An 11,152-nucleotide genomic window follows, 5' to 3' on the forward strand; every position below is an offset into this window, starting at 1 on the left:
ATAACCTGCGCTGCTGGGACAAAGAAAAAAAACTGCTGTGCTCAAGGAGGAGCTTACAACACACAAAGGATGACGTGATGAGTGCTGCAAGGACGTGTGCCAATGCCCATCTCTCTCTCCAACTCCTCCCCTACCACTCTTCCCTCCTCTCCAGCCACTCTGGGACTGTTCGCTTTTTCTCAGCTCTCCAAATCGGTCTCTAATTTAGGCCATTTGCCCCAGCTGTCTTCTCTGCCTAATAGCTGTGCTATCCAACGGGGTAGCCACTGGCCACATACGGCTGCTGAGTCCTTGACATGGGGTTACTCCAACTGAAATGTGCTGGGAGTGTTGAAATATTCACTAGATTTTGAAGACTTTGTACAAAAAAAAATTATATAAGATACTCCACCAATAATTTGTTAATAAAATTGTATGACAATGTTTTAGAAATATTGGCTTCCACAAAATACATTATTCAAATTGATTTTACCTGTTCCTTTGTTTTTAACGTGGCCACTAAAAAAAATTAAAACTACTTACATGCCTCGCATTATATTTCTATAGGACAGCTCTGGTCTAGAACATGCCGACCTATTCTCACTTTCTTCTTGGCATTCTGGTGTCCGCTCGCTGTCCTCTTCTCAAAGAGGTTTTCCCTGACTACCATTCTAAAGAAGACACACCACTTTCACCTACTCAGTCACTCCCACATTACTGCATTTAATATTTTTTTTATGGTGGTAAGACACACATAACATGAAATCTATTCTGTTAATGTCTTGAAGCACAGCCTACAGTATTACAGGCATACCTAATTTAATTGTGCTTCACTTTATTGCACGTTGCCGATATTGCAATTTTTACAGATTGACGTTTTATGACAACCTTGCATCAAGTAAGGCACCATTTTTCCAACAGCATTTGCTCACTTCATCTCAGTGGCCCATTTTGGTAATTCTCACAATATTTCAAACTTTTTCAGTATTATTTTATTTGTTATGGTGATCTGTGATCAGTGATCTTTGATGTTACTGTTGTCATTGTCTTGGGGCTCCATAAACCACACCCATGCCAAATGGCAAACTTAACCAATAAATGTGTGCTCTGTTTCCCCTACCAGCTTTCTCCTCTTTTCCCTTCTCCTCAGGCCTCCCTATTCTGAGACACACAATATTGAAATTATTAGGCCAATTAATAACCCTATAATGGTCTCTAAGTATTTAAGTGAAAGGGAGAGTTGCACATCTCTCACTTGTAAATCAAAAGCTAGAAATGATTGAACTTGGCGAAGAAGGCATGTTAAAAGCCAAGACAGGCTGAAAACTAGGCCTTTTGTGCCAAGCAGTTAGCCAAGTTGTAAATGCAAAGGAAGAGTTTTTGAAGGAAAATAAAAGTGCTACTCCAGTGAACACATGAATCGTAAGAAAGCAAAATAGCTTGATTGCTGGTATGGAGAAAGCTTGAGTGGTCTGGATAGAAGATCAAAACAGGCAGAACATCCCCTTAAACCAAGGCCTAATTCAGGGCACAGCCCTAACTCTCTTTAGTTCTATGAAGGCTGAGGGAGATGAGGAAGCTGCCAAAGAAAAGTCTGAAGCTAGCAGAGCTTGGTCTCCCAGATTTAAGGAAAGAAGACATCTCCATGACATAAACGTGCAAGGTGTTGCAGCAAGTGCTGATACAGAAGCTGCAGCAAATTATCCAGAAGATGTAGCTCAGATAATCCATGAACGTGGCTACACGAAACAACAGATTTTCAATGTAGACAAATATCCTTCTATTGGCAGAAGATGCCATCTAGGACTTTCACAGCTAGAGAGGAAAAGTGAATGCCTGGCTTCAAAGCTTCGAAGGACAGGCTGACTCTCTTGTTAAGGGCTAACACAGCTGTGACTTTCAGTTGAAGCCAGTGCTCATTTACCATTCTGAAAATCCTACGGCTCTTAAGAATGATGCTAAATCTACTCTGCCCGTGCTCCAAAAATGGAACAACAAAGCCTGGATGATAGCGTATCTGTTTACAACATGGTTAACTGAATCTTTTAAGCCCACTGTTTAGACACACTACTCAGTTTAAAAGATTCCTTTCAAAATATGACTGCTCATTGACAATGCACCTGGTCACTCAAGAGGTCTGATGGAGATGTCCAATGAGATTAATGTTTTCATGCCTGCTAACACAGCATCCATTCTGCAGCCCATGGATCAAGGAGTCATTTCGACTTTCAAGTCTTATTATGTAAGAAATACATTTTGTAAAGCTATAGCTGCTTTAGACAGTGGTTCCTCTGATGGATCTGGGCGAAGTAAATTGAAAACATTCTGAAAAGGATTCAGTATTCTAGATGCCATTAAGAACATCTGTGAGGCATGGGAAGAGGTCAAAATATCAAGATGAACAGGAAGTTCCTTCTGTTTAGAAGTTTATTCCAATCTTCATGGACAACTTTGAGGGGTTTTAGACTTCAGTGGAGGAAGTAACTGGAGATGTGGTAGAAATAGCAAAAGAACTAGAATTAAAAGTGGAGCCTGAAGATGTGACTGAATTGCTACAATCTCGTGACAAAACTTGAATGGATAAGGAGTTGCTTCTTATGGACAAGCAAAGAAAGTGGTTTCTTGAGATGGAACCTACTGCTGGGGAAAATGTTGTGAAGAGCGTTGAAATGACAACAAAGAATTTAGAATACTACATAAACTTGGTTGATAAAGCAGAAGCAGGGGTAGATAGGGTTGACTCCAATTTTGAAAGAAGTTTTGTGGGTAAGATGCTATCAAACAACATCACATGCTATGGAGAAATCATTCCTGAAAGGAAGTCAATCGATGCAGCAAACTTCACTGTTCTTATTTTAAGAAGTTGCCATAGCCACCCTACCCTTCAGCAACCACCACCCTGATCAGTCAGCAGCCCTCAACATCAAGGCAAGACTCTCCACCAAAGATTACAACTGGCTAAAAGTTCAGATCATGATTAGCACTTTTTAGCAATAAAGTATTTTTTAATTAAGGCATGTTCATGGTTTTTTAGACATAATGCTATTGCACACTTTATAGATTATAGTATAAACTTAACTTTTATATGCATTGGAAAACCAACCTTACCACTTCTATGTTTCAGGCACTGTGCTAGTTGCAGAGAGATACAGAAGTGAATAAGGTTAACCTGGCTCTCACTATTAAGCAGCTTACAACCTAGATGGGAAGACCAATGGTTATGTAATTACATAAAAAATTACTTAATTATAATTTTGATGAGTGCTAGGGTCGGCAATGTGTCTAAGGAGTCAGAATACGTTTGCATGGGTAAGCAAGATTTATGCTAAGACATGACGGATGAGGGAGTTAGCCTGAACAAAGCCCTAGAGAGACGGGGACAAAGGGAAATTCAGAGAAACCCAAGTAACTCAGTTCTGCTGCAGCATAAATTATGTATGTGAAACAGAGTGGCTAGCAGAAATGTAGGTAAATTTATAGATAGCATAATTTAAGCTATATAAATATATGTTGTTGTAGAATAAATAATTCAACAATGACTTTAAACTTTGAAGTCAATGCCACATGACACCAAGCCAAACGTGGAAGTTAGGAGTACCAGATTGAAATGAACACTGACTATCTTTAAGTGGAATTTTAATCACCTTAAAAATCTGATCAAATAATCAAATTTATTTTTAAAAGTTCAGAAAATATCACTAAAAGGAAGTTAACGTTATTCCTGTTCCCACTTTCCAAAGATAAGTACCAGTAAGATTTTGGTTCACATACCTTGACTATTTTTTCTATATGTATATACACATAGATTTTACAAAATGGCTGAATATAAATGACCATTCTCATGTACTTTTGGGTACCTCTAAAAAAAGAAGGACCAAGACTCTAGAAGACTTGTAACTAACTCTCATTTTTCTAGGAACATAAATAAATTTTAGAATCTGTTTTTTAAGAATTAAATTCTCCCCTAAAATTTAGAAAGTAAAATTAGTAGTTTTCACCACGTTCCCACAAAACCAGTAGTGTTACAGAAAGTTCTTTGATTTAAAATCAAGGAAAGATGCTATTCCTCCTTGCAGATATATGGCCAGACACTTACTATGAAGTCTTACTATAAATAATTAAACATAAGCCACCAATGCCCCTAGTAAAATATATGAACCAAATATATTTATGGGATGCAGTACCTAAGCTGATTATCATGTGCTTATTCCCTTACCTAATCAAGACTGGTTTGTAATTCAAAACAAATGTCACAATCTTTAGAGCAAAGGAAAATTAATGAGCATGAATAGTCTATAACTCTAACTTAAAAAACTTTTAAACCAGGCCAATCAAACCATTCTCAATCAAATCACAATCTCCTAAAAATTGAACACTTTGGGAACCAAAATAATAAAGTTCTTGATAATTTGCTATATTTTATTCTACTCAAGTATGTCAAAAAAAAAAAAAAAAAAAAACCACCACAGTTTATAACCCCAGACTTTCTTTCCCTATTAACTATAACATTTCTCAGTCTGGCAACTATAGTAGATTAAAAGCCCCCATTTTTCACCCATCCCTGTATTCATACACTTTGCCATGTAACTTTGCAGTACTCTTCTAGTCTGGATGGGATGCTCTGCTTCACCCCTTGACACTGGCTCAGTCATGTCAACAAGCAAATGTGAATCCAGTAGAGGCTTGGAAAAGTGCTTGCATGTTTTAGTTTGCTCTGTTGATTCTCGTGATTGCCACAAACACATGCTTGAGCTAGCTTGCTCCATTCATTCCAGCCAAGACTATCCTAGATTAGCCAATAACCAGATGATGCCCAGGTGGGCAAGTGAGCCCAACCCAACCTTAAAGAACTGCCAAGCCAATTCCAGACTGAACTGCCAACCTCCAGACTTGTAAGCAAAATAAAAAATGATTAAATTGTTTTAAACCACAGATCTTTGGAGAGATGATGCAAAACACAGCATTACTGAGACAATAGACAATTGACAGACACAGCAATCATACGGTAACAAATATCTTCCCTAGTAGCATTATCTTCACTTCTCAAAATAAGTCAGAGTACATTAAAGAAGGCAATAACTAACTAACTAAATAAGAATTTCCTTCTTTTTTTTTTCTAATTAAATTTTCTCCAAAGAAATACCTTGGTCATAGATTACAATTCCCCATAGTAAAGCCTTTGTAATTGTTACAAGTCATAGTATTTTGATCATTTCCAAACTTCCATAGTGAGTGTACAGGAAGAGAAAAAGAGCTTATTACTCCTTTCAGACTGGTAAAGTTACTTTTAACAATTACTGTTCTTCCCAGTTGGTTTTCTTTAAAATTAAAAACAACACTTCTGGTCATCAGTGTGAGGTTAGAATTATCCAGATACATGCAATGGAGAGATGTTTGGAACAACTATTTTAACAAATTTATATAAAGACATTCTAAAAAGTATTATACCATTATGGCACCATTACAATCTATGGGAACAGTAAAGAACCTAAGTAGAATCAGCAGTATGGAGGCTCTAACAAGATGAAGTTTATCAGGAATAAATGTCATATTTTGTGCTTGGGATTAATTAATCACCTATACTTATAAAGTATGGTGTGGGAGAGATGTAACTTAGCACACCAATTACTTAAAATTCAATTATAGTTAACAACACAAAAAGCATGGGGGAGTAGATGAAATTAAGTTGAATTGAGTTTCCAGCATTGCCTGAGAAAAGGAGAGCACTCCTTTATAATTGACAACAATAAGTCAAAATGCATGTTGTAATATAGCCACTAAATGTAAGTAAAAAATGTGTAACTAGGGCGCCTGGGTGGTTCAGTCAGTTAAGTGGCTGCTCCTCGGCTCAGGTCACGATCCAGCATCCTGGGATCGAGCCCCACATCAGGCTCCCTGCTCAGCTGAGGGCCTGCTTCTTCCTTTCCCTCTGCCTGCCTGCCTACTTGTGCTCTCTCTCTATCTCTCTGTCAAATAAATAAAATCTTTAAAAAAATTTTTTTTAAATTAAAAAAATGTGTAACTAATAAGCTAATAAAGGGAAAATATGGAATTAAAACATCTGGTTAGTCCACAAGAAGGCAAAAGTGGAAAGCAAAATAAAGTAGGTGAGACAAATTAAAAAAAACAAATACTAAAATTAACAAAAACCCCCAAATACGTCGATGATTCCATTACATGTAAGAAAACAGAATTCTCCAATTAAAAAGTAAAGATGACAGACTAGATATGAGAAAAATGGTTTGTAAAAATCACATCTTAAATATAAAGACACAGAATAGTAAGAATTAGCATAGAAGAAGATATGCACCAGACATCTCTACCCACAAGACAGCAAAACTCATAGCAAAAAAAAAATGAATTTTAAGGCAAGAACCACTTCTAGAAATAAAGGCAGTAGGGTGGAGTGTGGAAAAGGATATTCACTGGTAAAAGGACCAATCTGCCATGAAGATAAAACAATAAAAAGTATATGAAAGAAATAACAGAAGAACAGGTTCCAAATACATAAATAAAAATTGAGAGAAATAAAACAAGAAATTAGATAATTTTCAATCATGGCAGAAGACTTTTATATACTTCTTTCAGTAACTGCTAGAAAAAGCAGAAAAAATTAGTAAGAATATATATAAAATCTTGGGGGGCCTGGGTGGCTCAGTCAGTTAAGCATCTGACTCTTAGTTTCAGCTTGGGTCATGATCTTGGGATCCTGGGATCAAGCCCGGCGTTGGGCCCTGCACTCAGCAGGGAGTCTGCTTCTCTGTCTCTCTCTCCCTCTCTCCCTTTGGCCTTTCCACAACTCATGCTTTCACTCTAAAATAAATAAATAAATCTTTTTAAAAAAAAGAAAAGCTATATATAAAATCTTAACAATATGGTTAAGAAACCTGACATTATTAAAATTTATAGACATCACACCAAACAGTGATAGAATACACATTCTTTTCCAAGTGTGCATGGAACATTTGTCAAAAAGTAAAACTGTAAAATGAGATTCAAAAAATTTCAAGAAATTTATATCATTTGAAATATGCTCTCAGACCAAACTGAAATTTAAGCTAGAAATCTGTAACACAAAGTCAACTAGAAAAATCACAATTACTTAGGAATTATGCAAAACCTTTTAAATGACCCATGTAGCAAACAGGAAATCATAAAAGAAATCTAAAAATATTTGTAATTTAATGAAAATGAAAATATAACAAAGCAAATCTTGAAAGATTCAGCTAAAGTAGTACATATAGGAAAATTTATAGTCTTAAAATATATAAATAATAAAGTTTAAAAATCAATAATCTAAATATATATATTACAAAAAGTGATAAAATAATAGCAAATTAACTCCAACAAAGCACAAAATAATGAATAATAAATATAAGAACACAAACTAATAATAAAGGTAAACATATAACAGAGAAAATAAACAAAGCCAAATGTAGTTCCACGTAAAAACAAAGATGATTAACAGTTAACAAGATTAATTAAAAAAAGCATAAATTACCAACATCAAGAATGAAAAGAGGTCATTGCTTCAAATCTATACACACTAAAAATAAGAATATATGATAAATAACCTTATTAAAATATCCTTATAGTTTGTAAACTTCCCTTTAGGTATATTATACTTGAACAAAAAGTTTACTTTCAAAAATGAAGAAAATATTTAAATTATCATGGTGCTCAAGCAGCACACTGCTTCCCTACTAACCCTTAAATTCTCAAAGGCAGGCACTGTGCATTATTATTTTTATCACTAGCTACAAGAGGACAGGGAAAATATATTCTTATTAAAAATATTCTATGGTGCTCGCTTCAGCAGCACATATACTAAAAATATTCTACTGCCGCTATTTGCAGAAGACATAGTTTTATATACAGAAAATTCTACACTAAAGACTCTGCCATAAAGTTGTTAGAACTAGTGAACAAATTCAGTAAAGTTGCAGGATACAAAATCAGCATGTAAAAATCAAGTTATGTTTCTAATACTAACAGCAAACTATCATAAAGAAAAATTAAGAAAACAATCCCATGTACAATTGCACCAAAGGGAATAAAATATCTAAGCATAAATTTAACCAAGGCGGTGAAAGATCTGTATCCTGAAATCCATAAGGCGTTGAAGAAAATTTGAAGAAAACACAAACAAATGGAAAGTTATTACATGCTTATGAATTGGAAGAATTCATGTGTTAAAATGTCCATACTACCAAAAGGAATCTACAGATTTGATATAATTCCTATCAAAATCCCAAAGGCATTTTAAAAGAAATAGAACAAACAATCCTAAAATTTATATGGAACCACAAAAGACCCTGAATAGTCAAAGCAATCTTAAGAAAAATTAAGCTGGAAACATCAAACTTCTTGATTTCAAACTATAGTACAAAACTGTATTAATCAATATTATGGAATTGGCATAAAAACAGACACACAGATCAATGGAATAGAACAGGGAGCCTATAAATAAACCCACACATAGATAGTCAACTAACTTATGACAAAGGAGCCAAGAATATACAATAAAGAAAGAATAGTTTCTTCAATAAATTCTGGTGGAAAAACTGGATAAGCCACATGAAAGAGAATGAAACTAGACCCCTCTCTTACACTATACACAAAAACGAACTCAAAATGAATTAAAGGCAAGAACTTAAGACCTGAAAAAAAACTCCTAAAAGAAAACATAGAATGTAAGCTCTTTGACATGTCTTGGCAATGATTTTTGGGCTTTGATACCAAAAGCAAAGGTAACAAAAGCAAAAATCAACAAGTGGCACTACCTCAAACTAAAAAGCTTCTGCACAGCAGAGGAAACCATCAACAAAATGAAAAGGCAACCTACAGAATGGACGAAAATATCTGCAAATCATATATATGATAGGGGGTTTATATCCAAAATAGATAAAGAATGCATACAACTCTATAGCAAAAACAAAAAAAACAAAAAAAAACCAAATAGGTGGATTAAAAAATGGGCACCAAATAGACATTTTTCCAAACAAGACATCCAAGCAGCCAATAGGTACATGAAAAGATGCTCAATGTCGCTACTCATGAGAGAAATGCAAATCAAAACCACAATAAGAGATCACCTCATACCTGTTAGAATGCTAAAAGCAAAAAGACAAGAGTTCACATGTGTCGGTGAGGATGTGGATGAAAGGAACCCTTGTCTGCTATTGGTGGGAATGTAAATTGGTCCAGCCAATATAGAAAACAGTATGGAGCTTCCTTACAATTTTAAAAAAGAACTATCAGATGATCCAGCAATCACACTTCCCCTTTAGTTATATATCCAAAGGAAATGAAAACAGGATATTTAAGAAATATCTGCACCCCCATTCTCATTGCAACCTTGTTCACAATAGCCAAGATATGGAAACAACCTACATGCCCACTGGCTGATGAACAGACAACGTTGTGGTATATGTGTACACAATGAAATACTGTTCAGTCATGAGAAAGAAGGAAATCTTGCCGTTTGTGGTAACATGGAATATAGATGCAGTGGCAGTATCATAGCCAATGAGGTTTATCTGAGGCGCGATCATTGCTAATTGAAAACTATAGATGTAATGATTCTGTATCACATTTCATTCATCACTGTGTCCCCAACTGTCTGTCACAGCCCACGGTACAGCATTAGGATTCAACAAATATGTATTAAATAATTAAATGTATTGCTTTGTGTACCTGTACTGTTATGTTAATTTCTAACACTGAATGTCACTACATTCATAACATTTAGTTTGAAAATTATAGAATGAAAATATTTTAATAGTCACATACTTGCATATTTATTTTTATAAGCAAAAATATCTGTTCATCTAATAGTACTTAACAAAATTTCTGAATCTGTTAAATAATTAAATTATCTGGGAAAGAACAGAGACTATATTCTGGTATTACACCCAAGTTCAAGGTTGAGTTAATTTATCAATCCAACCATGTAAATATATAGCATTCGTGATGGTAGTGAGACTTCCAAAGAAACCTAAAAGTAAATTGAATAAACTTATTTTTTATAAGATTTCAAAGATTATATGCCTAATGTATATCTTTAGAGTTTTGCCATCACTGTGAGCAGAAGTCATACAGTGATTAACTTATTTTAGAAATAAGTCATATACATACATATATACATACACATACATATATATGTATGCCCAGATATACAAATATATTTGCCTTAAATAAAGTTAATGCATGGACAAAAATTAATTTACAAAACAAATTAGAGACTGACTATTCACATTTCTAAGCTTTACTGTATGGTTCATTTAAATAAGAGGTAGTCCCAGGTCACTTAACAATGACTCATTTGCTTCAGAGTCAGCTTTCCAGAAATACTGTCCCAGTACCAGAGGTGTGCAAGTGGAACTGAAGTGTTATTGGGGATAAGATTCCTTTTCTGAGCAAGTGAAAAGGAGCAATTTCCCTTTGATTCTTGGATTCTATTATCGTTATGAAGCTCCTTGAGGGCAGATCCTGTATGCTGGACACACAGCAGGACTTTAAAAATTACCAGTCAGAATCAGCAAACTGGATGTTTATGTGAATCACCTTGTAGTTATGTTGTGAAATAGTGCTTTAAAATCTGTCAATGTGCTGTTCTTTTTTTTGTACTTCCTGCTATTCAGGAGAGACCTCCACTGCCTAAGGAAGAATTAGGATGTTGGAGGTGGAAAGCATAGAGAAAGGAAGTGTCACTATTCAGCATCTGACTTCCAAAATAGTCACTCGAAGCCTGCTTCAAAGACAGTGCTCTTGAAAGCCACAGTGTTTAAGTGAGAACTGAAATGTTAAAGAGATTTAAAAAAAAGTCGAAAAAGGATTTTGTGTCAAAAAGGACAGCTCTAAAAAAAGAGCATAAAATGTATTCACAAGGAAACAGATTAGAAGAAACACAGATGAAAAGCGAAAGGACCCCACCCAAATGGGAAAATTAAGGGTGCTCTGTCTAGGAGGATAGAGAAAGAGAGGGCACGAGGAGGACAGCCAGGAGGAGAGGAAGGATTACGTGAAGAGGCAAAGCGTAGGACCTCCTACCTATCCTTTGCCTGGGCCTTGAGAAAACCCAGGCGACGCCCACAGGCCACCCTTTGTCCTTCCAGTGAGTGCCAGTGGGTTAGTGTTCCCCTATAATGTTAGTTTGCCTTCCCTCTGCCAA

The 11,152-nt window shown here is 35.4% G+C and overlaps 1 pseudogene; it reads left to right on the top strand.

The window, feature by feature from the left end:
* The first annotated feature begins 9,478 nt into the window (after positions 1 to 9,478).
* On the top strand, positions 9,479 to 9,559 carry LOC118548553 (U4 spliceosomal RNA; annotated as a pseudogene).
* The last annotated feature ends 1,593 nt before the right edge of the window (positions 9,560 to 11,152 follow it).

This window comes from Halichoerus grypus, chromosome 11 (genome assembly GCF_964656455.1).
Source record: "Halichoerus grypus chromosome 11, mHalGry1.hap1.1, whole genome shotgun sequence".
Lineage (NCBI taxonomy): Eukaryota > Metazoa > Chordata > Mammalia > Carnivora > Phocidae > Halichoerus > Halichoerus grypus.